The sequence below is a fragment of the Callorhinus ursinus genome, unplaced genomic scaffold (genome assembly GCF_003265705.2).
Source record: "Callorhinus ursinus isolate GAN/ISIS: 27379988/994484 unplaced genomic scaffold, GSC_fseal_2.0 scaffold19, whole genome shotgun sequence".
NCBI lineage: Eukaryota > Metazoa > Chordata > Mammalia > Carnivora > Otariidae > Callorhinus > Callorhinus ursinus.
Window position 1 is genome coordinate 34896742 of NW_027397081.1, and position 19471 is coordinate 34916212.

The 19471-nt window shown below is 34.1% G+C and overlaps 1 pseudogene; it reads left to right on the forward strand.

Annotated features, from left to right (window-relative positions):
• The first annotated feature begins 2817 nt into the window (after positions 1 to 2817).
• LOC112840525 (uncharacterized) lies at positions 2818 to 6157 on the forward strand (annotated as a pseudogene).
• Positions 6158 to 19471: the final 13314 nt, after the last annotated feature.

The following is a 19471-nucleotide window of genomic DNA, read 5'->3' on the forward strand; positions in this document are numbered from 1 at the left end:
CTCTTCAGCAAATGGTGTTGGGAAAATTGGACAGCCACATGCAGAAGAATGAAACTGGACCATTTCCTTACACCACACACAAAAATAGACACCAAATGGTTGAAAGACCTAAACGTGAGACAGGAGTCCATCAAAATCCTAAAGGAGAACACAGGTAGCAACCTCTTCGACCTCAGCCGCAGCAACTTCTTCCTAGAAACATCGCCAAAGGCACGGGAAGCCCGGGCAAAAATGAACTATTGGGATTTCATCAAGATAAAAAGCTTTTGCACAGCAAAAGAAACAGTCCACAAAACCAAAAGACAACCGACAGAATGGGAGAAAATATTTGCAAGTGACATATCAGATAAAGGACTAGTATCCAAAATCTATAAAGAACTTATCAAACTCAACACCCAAAGAACAAATAATCCAATCAAGAAATGGGCAGAAGACATGAACAGACATTTTTCCAAAGAAGACATCCAAATGGCCAACAGACACATGAAAAACTGCTCAACATCGCTCGGCATCAGAGAAATCCAAATCAAAACCTCAATGAGATACCACCTCACACCCGTCAGAATGGCTAAAATTAACAAGTCACGGAACGACAGATGTTGGCGGGGATGTGGAGGAAGGGGAACCCTCCTACACTGTTGGTGGGAATGCAAGCTGGTGCAACCACGCTGGAAAACAGTATGGAGGTTCCTCAAACAGTTGAAATTAGAGCTACCATTCGATCCAGCAATTGCACTACTGGGTATTTACCACAAAGATACAAATGTAGGGACCCGAAGGGGTACGTGCACCCCAATGTTTATAGTAGCAATGTCCACAATAGCCAAACTGTGGAAAGAGCCAAGCTGTCCATCAACAGATGAATGGATAAAGAAGAGGTGGTATATACACACAATGGAATATTGTGCAGCCATCAAAAGGAATGAGATCTTGCCATTTGCAACGACATGGATGGAACTGGAGGGTGTTATGCTTAGTGAAATAAGTCAATCTGAGAAAGACATGTATCATTTGACCTCACTGATATGAGGAATTCTTAATCTCAGGAAACAAACTGAGTGTTACTGGAGTGTTTGGGGGTGGGAGGGATGGAGTGGCTGGGTGATAGATATTGGGGAGGGTATGTGCTACGGTGAGCGCTGTGAATTGTGCAAGACTGTTGAATCACAGATCTGTACTTCTGAAACAAATAACACAACATATTTTAAGAAAAAAGAAAAAGAAGAAGATAGCAGGAGAGAAAGAATGAAGGGGAGTAAGTCAGAGGGGGAGACGAACCATGAGAGATGATGGTCTCTGAAAAACAAACTGAGGGTTCTAGAGGGGAGGAGGGTAGAGGGATGGGTTAGCCTGGTGATGGGTATTAAAGAGGGCACATTCTGCATGGAGCACTGGGTGTTATGAACAAACAATGAATCATGGAACACTACATCAAAAACTAATAATGTAATATATGGTGATTAACATAACAATAAAAAAATTAAAAAAAAAACTGAAATGTTCAATGAGCCGGGAAAAATATTTGTAATATTTAACAAAAATTTTTTAAAACCTATGTTCCATGTATATGTGTCTCTTTCATATATGCATATATATGATTATATATATGTATATACATATGTACATACATATATATAATTATATACATTATATCCATATATATGATTGTGTGTGTGTGTGTGTGTGTGTGTGTGCATGATTCTCAAAACTTGAGGAGAACAAAGGACAAAGGAACAGCAGTTCATATCACAGTATACAAATGATTCCTACACCAATGAAAAATAAACTCCACATTATTCACAATAAGAGAAAAACAAATTTAATTACATTGAGGTGCCACTTCTGAACTTTTTCTTTGGAAATTTTCAATCACTGGACACAAAACTATTTTGGTGAGGCAGTAAAGGAAACTAGTATTCTCATACACTGTAAGTAACAGTGAATAATAGTAAAACACCTATAGAAAAATGGCAATATTTAACTATGTATGCATTTATTAATGTTAATCTACTGGTTGTGATATAAAACTGTAGGTTTTCAAGATGTTACCATTGGGAGAAATTAAGTACAGGGTACCATTATCTCCCTGTAATATTTCTTACAGCTACATGTGAATATTCAATTTTCTCAAATTAAGAAGTTTAATTAAAACAAAACAAAACAAAACATTAGCTTAGACTAATGGCTACCTTTGAGGGAGGGAAAGATTTTAGTAAGGGGGGACAATGGATATTATTGATGGATGTTATTTGTTGGTAATTTTCTATTTCTTAACAACCTGAATTGTTGTTAAACAGGAGTATCATTTTGTGATACATCATTAAGGTGAATAATTGTTAGATTTGGAAATCTCTGTATGAACACTATATTCCAATTTGTAATTTTTTTTAAGTCAAGGTAGAAAAATTAATCTTAACTTGCTAGGCATTTTGGCTTATTGATAAAACTTTCATAACAAAGTAGGCATCATGAGTGGACCATGTAGAAACACTGATATTTAGGGAGCAGGTAAGGAGTGACTTTCTCTTTTAAGCTTGTACACACGGAAAGAATTTTCTAAATTAGTTCTGGGGTTTCTTGAACTGGGTCTTTGATTAGATTTTAAAACACTAACCATTCTGTTTGTAGTTGTAAAGAAACCACTGATAGGCCACGGCATGATCTGACAATAGAAATCTGTAAAATTTCACCATTGGATACTTGCAATCAAACATTTATAAGAAGAAAAAAATCTTGGTGACCAATATTTTTAAATATATTTGTCAAGCTAATAAGTAAAATGAAATTGTCTGGTCGCTCCTAATGTCACTGGACAAAATGGGGAAAGAAAAGGATGAGCTCCAGGATTTACATTCCCAGCTAGAGGACCGCAGAAATGACCTGAAAGCTTCTATATCTGCCTTAAAAGAGACTTTCATCTCCAATAGACACAGGGCTGAGATTGACAAACTTCAAACAGAATCTTATCTGGCAAGTTGCTGAATTACCACACAAATTAAATTCCCAGGCTTTAAGGTAGCTACTGTTAAAAAGGGGACAATGATTGGGAAGTAATAAGATCCCCAGTGTTGGAATGGGATGTATGAAAGACATGACAGTACTGGAAAATTGAGCCCTTAAATTCTGATGAGACTTCCTGCCAGTAGAAGCAGCTACTCTATCCTCGGTAGAAGCAAGTAGCCCTCTCCTCATACAAATCCCCTCTCCTCCCCCATCTGAGTAGTTTAAATTGATATTATCTGAACAAATTCTAATGATTTTCCCTGGAGCAGTTGCTTTATATGACAATTCTGTTTCTCTTCAGGACCCATCCTACCACCCCTCTTTTTCTTCTAAACATGTAACCAGACTGAATTCCCATCAGGGCCCTAAAAGATGAGGTACAAAATATGACCCATGAGGAGGTACACTACATTCCAAAAGAAATAGTTGTTTTCTAATTTATATAGACAGAAATCTGGGGAATATTGTCACTGACATGACCCACTGAACTCAGGACAGACTTCCTGAACTCAGAAACTCCTAGTAGCTTTTACCTGTCAGTCCTATCTTTTAGAAACTAACAAACTGCTGGAACAGAAAAAGAAACATTTAAGATGAACCAGAAAGTGCCAGAAGTGCCAGTTAACTCAGCCTCATTGTAATGTTAAAAATCCCCCTCTGAATATTCATCCCAAACCCTGATAAAAGGAGCCTTCTCCCCCCCTTTTTTGGGAGTCACAGCATTGACCTTATTTGTACACATAAAGATGATCTTGTGATGCTAAAGTCATCTGGTGTAGTCTTTGTCTATAACTTATCAAGGAACAGACCCACCTTGGTTCAGTAACAATATGTGTGGGGATGGATATTAAGGGTATGAAAAAATGGTAGAAGGAATATAAAGTTGGTTGATGCTGAATTTATTGATATGGGTTCACTGATCAGGGATTCTACATTTACTATTCTAATGCTTAGGGAGTTAGACAGGGCTCTGTTTGGCTTGTTGGTTGGCTGAAACATGTACCAAAAGTGGCTTATAGTGAGTGAGTTAGAAATGCCAGGCCTGCCTTGTTTCACATAAAGAACAGGATTCAAAGTCTTAGGGGATTTGGAATGTTAGAGTGGATTTGTCATTTAAAACCTACTCACTCACACTGGAAGGAGCCAGAAGGCACATTTTTACTAAAACTATAAGAAATAAATTTGTGAAGGGAGCCCCAGCATTCTTGAAATCCTCTGTGAACTCTTTTCTCTGTAGCCCAGGTCTTACAGTGGAAACTGCAGTCACTGAATTGGGAAACCTAAATACAATGGGACCAATTATACCCTAGGGCTGCAGGGGCTATGTGGTGGCTCTCAACCACCAAAAGCAACATGGTTATGGTTATGATTACCCTGATGGACAGTAGAATCATAGCAGCAATTAGAATAGCTTGACTTGCACAGACCTTTGGCATTGGCTAGTTGATTATGGAATTCTTAGAAGTAAAATTGATAGGAAACCTATCAAAACTTCTCTGCATAAGCCTAGAAGCAGAGAAGTTTTAGGTCAAGCAAACAAAAGTCTAAGTTGAATCATAAAATCAGAGTCTTGGTTCCTGACTCAATTCCCAGTTGTAAGCCAGTTTATAGACCCAGAACTCCTTGATTGAAAGCAGTCTAGGATAGCCTTGAGGAAGGACCCCAGTATAGTATAAAAATTTTATACTGTTAATCTTTATCCCAGCTATCTCCAAAGGGACCTTTAACTTATTACCAGAGTAACTGGTATTGGGGCAGAGGAAATGATTAGACCTTTGGAGGACTATTGAACACTGGCTTTGAAATACCACTAATTCCAGGAGAACCAAAATAACACTGTGGTCTACCAGTAGCAGTAACAGCTTATGAAGATCAGGTGATCAATAAAGTTTTAGCTCAGACCTATTGCAGAACAAGCCCAGTGAGTTCCCAGACCTATCCTGTGGTCTTTTCTCCAGCTGAAGAATGTATCATTGGAACAGACCTATTGAATAGCTAGAGGAATCCCCACATTGGTTTCCTGACCTGTAGAGTGAGAGCCAATATAAGAGAAGAGGCCAAGTGGAAGCCAATAGAACTGTCTCAGCCTAGGGAAATAGTAAACCAAAAGCAACACTGCATTCCTTGAAGGATTGCAGAGATTAGTGCCACCTGACCTGTAGAGTGAGAGCCATTATAAGAGAAGAGGCCAAGTGGAAGCCAATAGAACTGTCTCAACCTAGGGAAATAGTAAACCAAAAGCAACACTGCATTCCTTGAAGGACTGCAGAGATTAGTGCCACCAGGAAGGATTTAAAAGATGCAGGGGTGGTGATTCTATCACATTCCTGTTCAGCTGGCCTATTTGTCCTGTGTGGAAGACAGATGGATCTTGGATAATTACACTGGATCATTGGAAATTTTAACCAGGTGGTGACTCCAGGTGCAGTTGCTGTACCAGATGTATTTTCATTACTTGAGCAAATTAACACTTCCTTTGGTAAATGCTATGCAGCTATTGTTCTTGCAAATGCTTTTTTATCTGTCCCTGTTAATAAAGACCACCAGAAGCTGTTTGCTTTCAGCTGGTAAAACCAACAATACACCTTCATTGTCCTTCCTCAGGAGTATATTAACTCTCTGTCCCTATGTCATAAATTAGTTTGCAGGGATCTTGATTGCCTCCCCCTTCTACAAGTTATCACACTGGTCTATTACATTGATGACATTAAGCTGACTGGTCCTTGTAAGCAAGAAGTAGCAACTATTTAGACTTACCAACAAGACATTCACATGCAAGGAAATAAATGAATCTAACAATAATTCAAGAGCCTTCTACCTTAGTGAAATTTCTAGGGGTTCAGCGATGTGGGTCAAGTTGGAATGACCCTTCTTAAGTGAAGGATATATTATCGCATTTGGCCCCTCCTATAATAACTACATTGTATATATTGGAGACCACATATTCCTCAGTGGAGTGTGTTACTCTGGCCCATTTACTGAGTGATCTAAAAATCTTATAGTTCTCAGGGATACTCAGAACAAGAGAAAGCTCTACAATATAGGTCCTGGCTGTCATGCAAGCTGCTCTGCCATTTGGACTACATTATCCAAAAGATCCGGTGCTGTTTGAAGTGTGTCAGTGGCAGATAGGAATGTTGTTTGCAGGCTTTGATAGGCCCCTATAGGTGGATTTCAGTTTAGGCTCTTAGGATTTGGGTAGCCAAGTCCTCTGATCCTCTACAGAAGATCTCTCTCTCTCTTTTAAGATTTTTTTTTATTTATTTGACAGAGAGACACAGCCAGAGAGGGAACACAAGCACAGGAATGGGAGAGGGAGAAACAGGGAGCCCAATGCAGGGCTTGATCCCAGGATGCTGGGATCATGACCTAAACCAAATGCAGACACTTAAGGACTGAGCCACCCAGGTGCCACAGAAGATCTCTCTTTTTGAGAAACACCTCTTGGCTTACTAGTAGAGACTGAATTCTTAACCATGGACTACCAAATTGCCTTGCAACTGGACCATCCATCACTAAATAGAGTTGAGTATGTACTTCACTATAAAATAGAGTGGTATCTATGAAATTGGACCTGAAAAGGCTCTGATGGCATAAGTAAGCTATATGAAAAGTTGCCCAAATGCCCATGGTCCTTTCTTATACCACACTTCCCCTATGGTCTTCTGTGGAGTTTCCTATAATCAGTCGACAGAGGAAGAGAAAACTCAAGTTGTTACATATTTAAGAACAAGTAAATAATGTATTAACTGTGTGACTTAAAGTATGTCATTCAAATCTTTCTTGTCTCTGTTTTCTCATCTATAAAGTAATAATTTTAATCATTTCTGTGTCATAGGAAAATTGTGAGAAATAGATGATTAATAAAGCATATTTAAAGAAATTAGAACACAGTCAAATATTTTGTATAAGCATACTTATTATCAAATTAGATTTGATTAAAAATTAAACAATTTGATTAAAAATTAAACAATTAGATTTGATTAAAAATTAGATTAGATTAAAAACTAGATTTCTATTTTTATCAGAAATTTAGATAGGATTAAAAGATATGTGGAATCTTTGTCATTTAAAGTCCCTTCTAACAGTGAAATCTATGATTCTAAAAATAAATGCTGAATTATTTTGCCAATAAATTTGCCTAAATCAAATTCAATTATTTGATGAGTATATAGACTTTATAGAAGAATGGCTTCCTAAATATATTCTTTTTAGGATAGTAGACATTATTCTAAATTAATTTTTCCTGGCTTTGTAGAGTCTAAAACAATTCTGCATATTCAGCCAAATTTGAGCTGACTTTTTAATATCCCTCATTTTATTTCAGCATGAATGGCCATTCATACATTTCCCTGTTACCAAATATAGCACTCATGGGTTATGAAGATATTAATAGCTCACACTTGTTCCAAACACCAAAGCATTTCAAGTGTAAATAAAATATACTGGTTAAAATGAAGACTCTGACACCACACCATTTGCCGCAATGCTATTTTTATACTGTGAAAACAAACTCTGAGCCCTAAAAAAAAAAAAAAAAAAAAAAAACTGATCTTTCTCATTAATTTTTGCCAACTTTCTGAATAAGCTCTGCCTATTTTTGCTTTGTCTTGCCTTTTCTCAGCTCATTACTTTATTCAACAAACATCTATTGAACAACTACTATATATCAGGAAATTTCCCATGCACTGTAAAAAACAAGCAAAAGACAAAAACTGTCTCAAAAGAATTTTATATATCTATGAGAGAAAGACATTGAAAAAAATGTTACACATACACACAGTGTTGGACAATGATAAGGATTTAGGGAAAAAACAAAGCAGAGAAAAGAGATTTAAAGTCTGGAGAGAATGGACACTGACCTTTTATTTAAGTGATCAGGAAAGAACAAACTAGTCAGAGGGACTATGATATATTATACTTAGGTATAAACCCAACAAAGTATATATAAGATCTGTTGTTGAAAACTAAAAAAACTGTGATTAAAACAGTGATGAAAGAACAAAACAAAACAAAACTAAAAATGTACAGATATGCTGAATATATATATATATATATTCCATTGTCTAAAATTCTTTGAGGCAAAAGGAGCTAAATCATTGACCTAGTAATGTTTCCATTTACAATCCTGCATTGGCTAATACCATAGAGCTAGTGAGAACTGTTCGAGGACTCCTATCAGACAAAACATGCAGTTAGCTTATTGCTGGACAGCTGTATTAATCTGGCTTTGAAGAACGCTTCACAGTTTGTTGTGATGCTACTATGCTGACACTGAGGAAAAAAATCCATCATTGATCTTCCACCATTTTTCAAGTTTTAATATTTACCTGTGTTACAATGAAAATGTTTAACATTGCCAAGTGGACTGACAACCATATAACTTTCTCCAAAACATGGGCAGGCTTGTAACCATTCCTTTAAGTTTCTCTACCAGTGTTTTCCACTCTTTTTTTTTTTTTTTTCTGGGATCCTGAAGTTCAGCTGGCTTAGGGGTGGTAAGTTAAAAAATAATACATTAAGAAGAACAAAACTGAAATTCTAAACAGTGATCAAGATCTAAATATAAAACTACCTTATTCAAGGGAGTATAGTTGTAAGGACTGATAGTCAGACCTGTAGATAAAATAGAGTCCTGAAAACAAAAATCGCCCATTCATGTAATTATACCAATGTGATGTGGACTAGAGAAATAATGATTTTATACATTGTTCTGAGTCAACCTGTACTGTTTTTATATTTAATTTATTTACAATCCTAATTAATCCATAATTTATTATTTCTTAGAATAAGCTTACAAATGTGTTAAAGGGAGTTTATACAAGTCCTTTCAGTAGCATTAATATGTAATCACATCTAAATCTTCATTTAACCACATAACTAAATATAAATAAAGTGATATAACTATACATGAATTGATTCAGTTAGCATGTACTTAACTCTTACCTTGAGCAATAAACTAGAAAAACAATGCATAGTCCTAACTCCCTGCCCTCACTGTGTACTGGGGCATTGATACTCATCACTGAAAAATTCATTGCACTAAAATTTATAGAAAGCAGAGAAAAGAATGGTATTTACTAAGTTCTCAACATTTCAATTTATGGTATATCATTAATTTCAAAAGTTACATTTAGAAACATCTTTGATCTTGGCTGTAGCAATTTCTTACTAGACACATTACCACAGGCAAATGAAACAAAAGCAAAAATGAACTACTGGGGCTTTATCAAGATATAAAACTTTTGCACAGCAAAGGAAACAATCAACAAAACTAAAAGGCAGCCTACAGAATGGGAGAAGATATTTGCAAAGACATATCTGATGAAGGGTTAGTATCCAAAATCTACAAAGAACTTATCAAACTCAACACCCAAAAAACCCAAATAACCCAGTTAAGAAATGTGCAGAAGACATGAACAGACACTATTCCAAAAAACGACATCTGGATGGCTCACAGACATGTGAAAATATGCTCAACATCACTTATCACCCAGGAAATACAAATCAAAACTATGATGAGATATCACTTCACACTTGTCAGTATGGCTAAAATTAAGAACACAAGAAACAACAGGTGTTGATGAGGATGCAGAGAAAGGGGAACACTCTTACACTCTTGGTGGGAATGCAAACTGGTGCAGCCACTCTGAAAAACAGTATGGAGTTCCTCAAAAAGTTAAAAATAGAACTACCCTATGGATCCAGCAATTGCACTGCTAGGTATTTACCCAAAGGATACAAAAATACCATTTTGAAAGGATATATGCACCCTGATGTTTACAGCCACATTATCAGCAATTGCTTATATATATGGCTTATGTATACACACACATACATACATACACAATGGAATATTACTTAGCCATCACAAAGAATTAAATCTTGCCATTTGCAACACTATAGATAGAGTGTATTATTCTACATGCTAAGTGAAATAAGTCAGTCAGAGAAAGACAAATACAAAATATCTCACACATATATGGAATATAAGAAAGAAAACATGACCATATAGGAAGGAGGAAAAGAAAAAAAAAGAGAGAGAAACAAGCCATAAGAGATTCTTAACTATATAGAGAACAGACTGAGGGTTGATGAGGGAGGTGGGTGGGGGATGTGCTAGATGGGTAATGGGTATTATGGAGGGCACTTGTTATGATGAGCACTGGATGTTTTATGTAAGTGATGAATCACTGAATTGTACCCCAGAAAGCAATATTGTAGTGTGTGTTAACTACCTAAAATTTAAATTAAAAAAATAATAATGAAAAAAAATTACAAAAGATCTTAAGAGGTCTTGAAACTGATATTTTGGCAACTTCTTTACAATAATAACATGTAGAAATATACCTAGCCATGAGTACAAAGCAAGTTTTGCTTACGAATGGTCTGCCTTTGAGATTGGAAGCTATCAGCATTAATTCTTTATATGTCGCAATGCAAGACTCACCATGCTGCCCCTGCTGTAAAACACCTCTTGCTGCAATTCTACTCCTTTCTTCTATTCATTTTTGAGCCAGCTGATTGATCTTCTTATGAATGACACTAGATAAAGTAAGGTATCTAACATACTGTTTTTCATTTAAGCTACTGAATTTAATCCCCTACATTTCTCAAAGGAAAAAATGAGAGGGTAGCTGTCATACGGCATTCTTTGGTTGAAATAGTTAGATTGCTAATTACTCTTAGGTTTTTCTTTGTTCTTAAACAAATTCTGTTTTATGTGCCCTGAAATATGAAGTTTCCAGTGACACATACAGATTGATTTATTCCTTGGTGATAGAAAGTTTACTTTGAAGAATTCTGAAAATAAATGTGATTGCTTTGAAATCTTGAGGAACTAGACAGTATTTGAGGATCAGATCCCTTCTAAAATCTTTTCCATTTTATTTCCATAATTTCTACTTTTCATATAAAAATAATCAAAATTAATCTTTATTTCAGGTTCTTTGTAAATCAAATGTGGATATCACCTAGAGTGAAATTTTCTACACTTTGATTTCTCAGTTCAATTCCTAATACTAACTATATGTGCAGCCATTGTCAGATCACCATACATTACATTTTCTACTCTTACTGACTCCAGTAACTTTCGTTCAGTGTTAATTTACAGACCTTAAGAGATAGTACAACAGTTGTGACAGAATGCATTTAATGGCTCTTGTAATTTTTTCTAAGCACATTTATATGCAGAAAATTAAAATTAGTTTAACGAATCTTGTCTGTAAGTGCAAAAAGTATTTTTTTCATGGGGCTCTGATAGCAGTGTGTGTGTGTGTGTGTGTGTGTGTAATCAATAAAACAGGCGCCATTTTATTTTAACTTTACAACAAATGATTTTAGTAATAGTTTAGGAAAAATTAATGTACTTTTCAAAATTTTATTAAATGATTGTGAACCTCAAAGGAAAAGTTTGAGGAAGATGAGCAATAAAATAAACAGATTGTGTATTAATGAATATACTCATTAGGAAAGTGTAATTTAGTAGAGAATAGTAGAGGAAAAAACAAGAGAAGAAACTCTAAAAGAATATCAAAAAGGGCTTGTCAATTTAATTTTCATGAAATTAAAAACAACAACAACATCAACAAATCAAACATATTGAACCCTGCTCTGATTAAGCATCTGAAACAAAGTGGTTTGAACATCTAGTACATGATGTTTGGAAAGCCTGCTGTGGCCTGCAGCTACAACTTTCATTTCAAAAGAAATTGTCAGCAGGGAAGGGAAACCAGTTAAGATAAAGTAAGAAATGAAAGAACCTTGACTCAGGTCTCTAAGCAATACATTTTAGACATTGGGGGGAAATGCTGCATACGTCTATCTTTAGAAAGAGACCCAGGAGTCTAGCTTATTAAAGAGATAGACATTTTTTTGAAATTTCTCCAATATTTGGATAAGATTGGCCTAATATCCAACTATTTTTGATGATTCCACACCTACAATTTTATTTTTTAAAAGAATTATTTATTTATTTATTTGACAGAGAGAGACACAGAGAGAGAGGGAACACAAGCAGGGGGAGTGGGAGAGGGGGAAGCAGGCTTCCCGCAGAGCAGGAAGCCTGATGTGGGGCTCAATCCCAGGACCTTGGGACCATGACCTGAGCCAAAGGCAGATGCTTAACGACTGAGCCACCCAGGTGCCCCCACACCTACAATTTTAAATCTTAGTTTTCACATCTGTAAAATTGACTCAATAATTTAACACATCTTACAGTGTTTTGAGAATTATGTAAGACGATGCATGTAAAAGGCTTCGCAGTGTCTGACAAGTAACAATAAATGATAGGAATGTAGTCATAACATGCTAAAAAGAATTTACTATCTATTTAGTAGTCATGGTAGTAGCAGTGGTAATATAGTATTAGTACTATAAATAATATGGACTCTGAATGCAGTATCTCATTTGTTATACACAACAAATATATAGGATACATATCTCTCTTTTACAAATGTAGAAAAACATATTAATCCAAACCTGGCTGAATCTAGAATTCTTAAAATTGACTCATATTGCCTGATATGTAGTAGAGAGTGCTCTGAATAACAGATAAGAATATTACAAGTATTAGACAGCCATATCCACTCCTCACTATAAAAATGTATAAGGTTTTTGTGTGTTTTTTTTTAATTTTTAGCCATTTATGTTTAGAAGTAATTTTTAGGACAAATTCAAACATCACATGAGCTCTTTTGCATAAAAGCTTTAGAACCTCCCCCAATCCTGATATTAAATAAGTATACAGTTTGTGGTCCATAGAGTTTTCCTGTGTGGTTAAACCTCTGGAAGATATTAACCAAGGAGATGGTCCAGGCACGATATGCTGTTTATACAGACTTTGTTTAGTGCTGAAGATGGACCAGGCAGGAAAAGAAAACAAAAGAAATTAATTTCTGGTTTGTATGTGCCAGATACTAAGCTGGGTTTAGTATTATTTCACAAGATCTCTCAGTAATTTCAAGAAGCAGTTTTCATGAATCTCATTTTACTAAGAAGAGAACCAACTCAGGGAGGTAAGTAAAATTCCCAAAGACATAGAATTTCTGCCAAGGAATTTCATGATCTATTTTCAAATTATCTCCAAAGAGTAGGCACTCACCTTTTTAGTGATGTATGCTTTATAAAAAAATAAATCAAAGAATATATATACTGAACATTCTTGAACTTGAATTTTATCTTATATAATGGCAGCATGTCTACCATAACTCAATTATCAAATTCATAATTCTCAATGGTATTTAACACTTAAAATTCCATTTTTCTCTGAAATACTTTAAATTATACCAGCAGACTTTTTACGGGTTTCCTCATTTTAACATGTTTGGCAGAAAACTGGTAAAATATACGTTAACATACCACAAACAAAATTACATCCTCAAAGCTCTATCAATAATTGTATCCAAGCATTTTGGATAGCTTAAAAAATAATTTGTTAACACAGAAACTGAAATTTTTATGCATGTGTCATTATTGCTTTCATAAAAGATGCCACAGCTAATGGCAAGTTAGAAAGCCAGAGCTAGAAAATATTTACTTAATTGCATAATTTACCATATTTTTATATTAATATAATTGTAGATATATGTGATATTGCATTAATGTAATGATTTACATTTACAGAGTAACTTTTAAATGTAAATGTATTTTATGCTCCCTGTAGTGAAATGTAGATAGCATTTTTCTTTTGAACTAAAAGTCAAAAGTAAAGAAAATTAAAAGAATCCATTGTCTATATCTCAAAGACATGCAGAATGTTCATGTTGCTTTTCATTGCTCTATTTTTACTTACCCTATATTTTCAGTATGGTTAGAATAATTGTTACTATTTAAGTAGCCATTAGAAATTTCCCTAGGAAAAACTGATTAAACTGAAGCCAGAATAAAAAATTTCAGATACTCAAATCTTTATGAACTATGCTCATTATGTAACATAATTAAGTACCAGTTCAAAGGCCTTTGAGGTTTATAATCATTATAATTCCTCTTTTAGGCATGCCATTTTTTCTATACTGAATACAAAGTAGAAACTATTTGATTTAATATTTCATACAGAGGACAAATTAGTATGTCCCTTAAAGTGGGGTTAGTGTTAGTAGATGGACGAAATACAGTCCATCTCTTCCTCTCCTGTTATTTGAACATATATGATGGCCCATTGTTTCTGGAGGTTAGAGAGTTTCCTATAAATCTAAAAACAAAAATTACATTTCCATAATAATTACTAGCAGTCATCTTTCAGTCACTTCCCTTTTAAGAATGAATCTGTCTGCAGGATATATTTTGCTTCATTTAGATATAATAGTGGATTAGATTATTTTCATCTCTGATACTTTATTTGAAATAGTGAAATAATAATTGGGAACTTCTTTAATTCCTGTAGACTTCCAAATAGATTTTTAAAGATATTGACATATTTTGATTTATTACCAATCCTAGTCTTTTATTGGTACCCTTTCAGTCAGATATATTTCCAACTGAGAAGTTTTCAGATTTTGCAAGTGTAATAGTTTGTATGATGATGCATACCAGTTTCAGTATGGGCATCAACAGCAGTTCCTAACTAAGCATATTTCATTTCTCAATAAAATGTTAATTAAAATATTAATTATAGATAAAATGTAAATAGTGTTATATCATTTCAAATTATTTTCCACCAAATGAGTTCCAGCAAGTCAGATTTTGCAATGAAAGGGTATTTTTAAAAATTTTTTACTTTATGAAAGAAAATTTTAGATACTGAAGATAACAGATTTTACAATTTGTATAAATATTTCATATCTCATCACAAGGTCTAAAACTTAATTGCTTTTTTAGTGCAAAATAACAGCATCTAAACAACTAAATTACCAGTTAATCCTTCAATCCCCCACCACACACACACACACACAAGCCCTGTATCTAGGATTTCCAATGTACAATTTCTCTGCAATATAAGGAAAATGCTGATTCATTGCCAAAAGGAAAAAAAAAACACGTTTTCCAAGAATTGCTCTTAGATCTACATTTCGTCCAGATCTTTTTAATTGAATATATGTTCTGTCATAAAACAATTGAGTTTTTGTCTTGTTGTTACTGTTTTGTTGAATTCAAAGTATATTTTTGTATTCACTGTATTATCATCTTCCTTTTTGCCCTATTTGGCAGGTAATACAAATTATGGGTCATAGTCCTAAAAATTCTATAATCTCCCAAGACTATTTAGTCAGTACATGGCAGAGACAGATTTAGAAGTATGATAGATTTAAATGTCTTATTGAATCTTATGCTTTAGACAAATAGTACTAAGATAGAAGGAAGCAAGGTAACATGAATTAAAACCAAAAGTAAAAAAAAAAGAAGAGGAGGCTGTGGAGTCATTATCTGAGACTGAATTTAGATCTATCTCTCTGAAACTGTGTAACACTGGACAAATTATACATGCTCACGTAATCTTCCTCTATTTCTTCCTTTTACTCTTTGAACATTTTAACCACAGCCTATTTTAAAATCTCTTTCACATGATTTTATTATCTGTGGCTCCTTCCCTTTTAATTTTCTCATTTCTTTTAACTTTTGAATTCATTTCATATCTGTGGGTTTCCTGATGTGCTTTGTCATTTTATCTGTGAGATCACTTTTAATGGAAGTTTCCCTCTGATGAAGAAATCAGCCCCTCTATTAGACATCACTGCAATTCAGTAGTTATAGAAAAAGAAATGATCGGCTCTTAATGTTTTATGGGACGAAGTTGAAATCTTTACATTATGCCATTCAAATTCCTTTCAAGTGGCTTTTTACAATTTGCTCAGTTAGGCTGCAAAGCTTACCCTCTCCTTACTTGGTGACTGTCCCTAAATATTCTTCACATTACTAAAATTCCATAATGTTCTTTCTTCTTTGCTAACCCCTAGGCAATTTAGGAGGCTTTTGAGGTTGTACCTATATATAAAAGAAAAGCTCCAAATATACTATTTATTTATGTGAAATGTGAAAGGGAAAGTTTACCAGTTACTGTCTTGTGAGCATGTTTATCCTTTTCTTATGCAATGCATTTTTAAAGTAAATAGTAAAGCATATATTAAATTTGGTACCTGTGGCTTTTTTCTACAATACTTTCATGGAAATCAACCATATGGCATGAAATGTAAAAGTTTTAGTATACAGAAGTTGCATATTTTGTATTTATTTTGCTAGAGCCTAAGACTTTCATAAGTTCCAGATATCTATTTGTCTCTCTTTCAATTTACTTTTTTGTGTTTTAATTTTGAGTCAGAATTTTTGTGGTGGCAAGTGATAATCAGGGTCCAAAACTTATTCAAGGAGCAACATTGTTGTGTGTTTTTTTTTTTTTAACTTTCTTCCCTTTCTCTCTTTCCTTCCTTTCTTCTCTTTTTTCTTTTCTTTCTTCTTTCTTTCTTTTTCTCTCTCTTTCTTTCTTTCTTTCTCTCTCTTTCTTTTTCTTTCTTTCTTTCTTTCTTTCTTTCTTTCTTTCTTTCTTTCTTTCTTTCTTTCTTTCTTTCTTTCTTCCTTTCTTTCTTCCTTTCTTTCTTTCCTTTCTTTTTTTTCTTTCTTTCTCTTTTTTCTTTTCTTCCCCTTCCTTCCTTCCTTCTTTCCTTCCTTCCTTCCTTCCTTCTTTCTGTTCTCTCTCTCTTTCTTTCTTTCCTCTTTACTTTGAAACAAAATCTAGTTTACAAAAATTTTTACAAAGCAGCCCAAAGAACACTTTTTTTCCTCATAATTTCAGAGAAAGTTGCCAACATGGTACTACATCGCTTTCAATTATGTTTTAGTGTGTATTTCCTATGCACAAGGAAAGTGTACTACATGATTACAATATAACCACCAAAACCCCCAAAATAATATTGATACAATAAAGCCAAGAAAGTTTCACAAAATCCCCCATTAATATCTTTATAACAAAAATGTTCAGACCAGAATCATTTTTGTACTTAGTTTTCATGTCTTTAAGTCTTCTTCAATTTGGAATAGTTGCTCGGGTTCTTTTTTCCCCCCCACAGTTTTGACCTTTTTAATCATTATTGGCCATTTGTTGAATATCTCTCAGTTTGAGCCTGTCTGATATCCCTTCACAATTAGATAAAGATTATGCACCTTTGGTAGTAACATTACAAAATGATGCTGTATTTTTCTCATTGCATCCTATAAAGTAGCATGGGATTGTAGATTTGTTTTTAATCCTATTATTGGTGTTAATTGTGATGATTTGCTTGACAAATTTGTTCACATAGTTCAAATAAAAAATATAATACAGGAAGAAATTTGTGCAGCAAATATCATCCTTTGCTTACTCAACAGGCTTTGTTTCCAATCACCTTTTTCCTATATATAATAACACCCCCCCCCCCCGCCAACTGGATCCTTCTGCTAATCCTGGGAAAGATTAGTGATGGATCTAACGCACTTATGGTAATACATCTATCTAGGCATGAATATGTAATTTGATTCTGGCCATTGAGAAGTCAGAAAAGTCTTCTTGGGAGGTATTTTAGGAAAGTTTTTTGTTTTTGTTTTTCCCTGACAAATGAAAGAAAAGGAACACAGCATGCTGATCCCCCCCACCACCGCCTTTTGTTTTCTTTCTCCTTGAAATGCCTATTTTGATTAGAGGTGCAATAGACATCTTGAAAACTTAACCAAGGAAGAAATTTAGGATTGTGGAACAGAAAGACTGAAGGAGCTTGAGACCTCTCTGAAATCATTAAGCTATCATAATTACCCTTGGCAGCTTTAAACTTGTTTTTACATGAGAGAAACACTCTAAAACCATTCACAAATAATTATTGAAAATTTTAAAATAAGTTAATCCACTTAAGCTGAATTTTCACAGTATTTGACCCATGCTACATAATCAATATATATTAACTGTTTTGTTATTGTTATTCTAGTCTATGAGTTATAGGATAAATAGCTTAAAAGACTAACATGTCATAGAAAAATCAGAGATGAAATGAAATGCATGAAAATATACCCTTAAGGATCCCACATTTGAATGAATATTGATTGGAACACTAAGACAATCATGGATGGTTTCCTTTCTATCACCTATACTTCAGTTTGAGGCCACAATTTCTATTGGTATTGTGGTCGGTGGATAGGTCGCTGAACATTTCGTCTAAAGCCTTTTCTCATAGAAACATGATTTTGTTCAACTATACAACAGGATAAAAATTCCTGTCTTTATACTTCCTGAATTTGCTGTAGAGTGGGCTGTTAATTTCAATATACGTATCACATTTGCTTTAATTTTTTAAATTTTACACTTGAAGTGAACACACCAAAGATATTAATAGTACTCCCAAAGCTCCTTTAGTGGGGGTTTCCCAGGGAACTCACCAATATCATCTTGACTTCTAACAGAATAGGTTAGTTTTAACTATTTTTCCACTAGATATAAACAGAATTATGGAGTTTGTATTTGTTTATCTCTGACTTCTCTCAATATCCTGTTTACGAAATTTATGCATATTATTGCATGTAGTTGCTAATTCATTCTCATTACTGTATATAACACATTTTATAAATATATTCCAAAATGTATCCATTCTACTCTTGATGGATATTTCAGTAGTTTTCACTTTTTAGATATTGCAATAGTGTCATTATAAACATCCTAGTACATCTTTTCTGGTGAACATATGTGTATATGAATATTCAATACATATCCATATACATATACATGCAATTGCTAGATAATACATGTTACAGTTTAGTAGATACTGCCAAGCACTTTCTTAAGTGGTTGTCAATTTATTCTCCCACAAACTGTAAATGAAGGTTTTAGGTTCTTAGCATTTTGGTCAACATTTGGTGTTTACAACCTCTCCCCCCATTACTGTTTGCTGTGTTGTATGATGTTGTGGTTTTACTATGCATTTCCCTAATAAAATATTAAAAGTTTACAAAAAGTGACTTATGCAATTATATAGTGAATGTATGTCAAATATTTTATTTTTATAGTAATTAATGAGGTAAGCAATAGGGTGTTGAAACCAGTTCAAAGTTCATTTGAGCTGCTGGGGAGTCATGGTAATCTAATAAAGAATGTTAAGATAAAATTGAGTTTTTTTAGATACAAAACTGGTTAGTGTCATTTAGGGCAATATACTATAATCTTTAGACTTATTTTTTTTCCACCACAGAAATTTTTTGTATCTTTCCTTGAAAATAATCTACAAAATAAATCCAGCCTTACAAAATGTAAAATAACCCAATCAGCAGAAAATCAATTATTAAAGGTAGAAGACCAGAAATGTTTTATAGGAAGAGCTAGCAATCTTTTTGCCTTTTTCCAAGCTTCAGATAACATTTCTGACAGTCTCTCATTGCCCCTTTTTTCTTTTTTCTCTTTCTTTTTTCCTTCCTTCCTTTCTTTTCTTTTTCTTTCTTTCTTTTTCTTTCTTTCTTTCTTTCTTTCTTTCTTTCTTTCTTTCTTTCTTTCTTTCTTTCTTTCTTTCTTTCTTTCTTT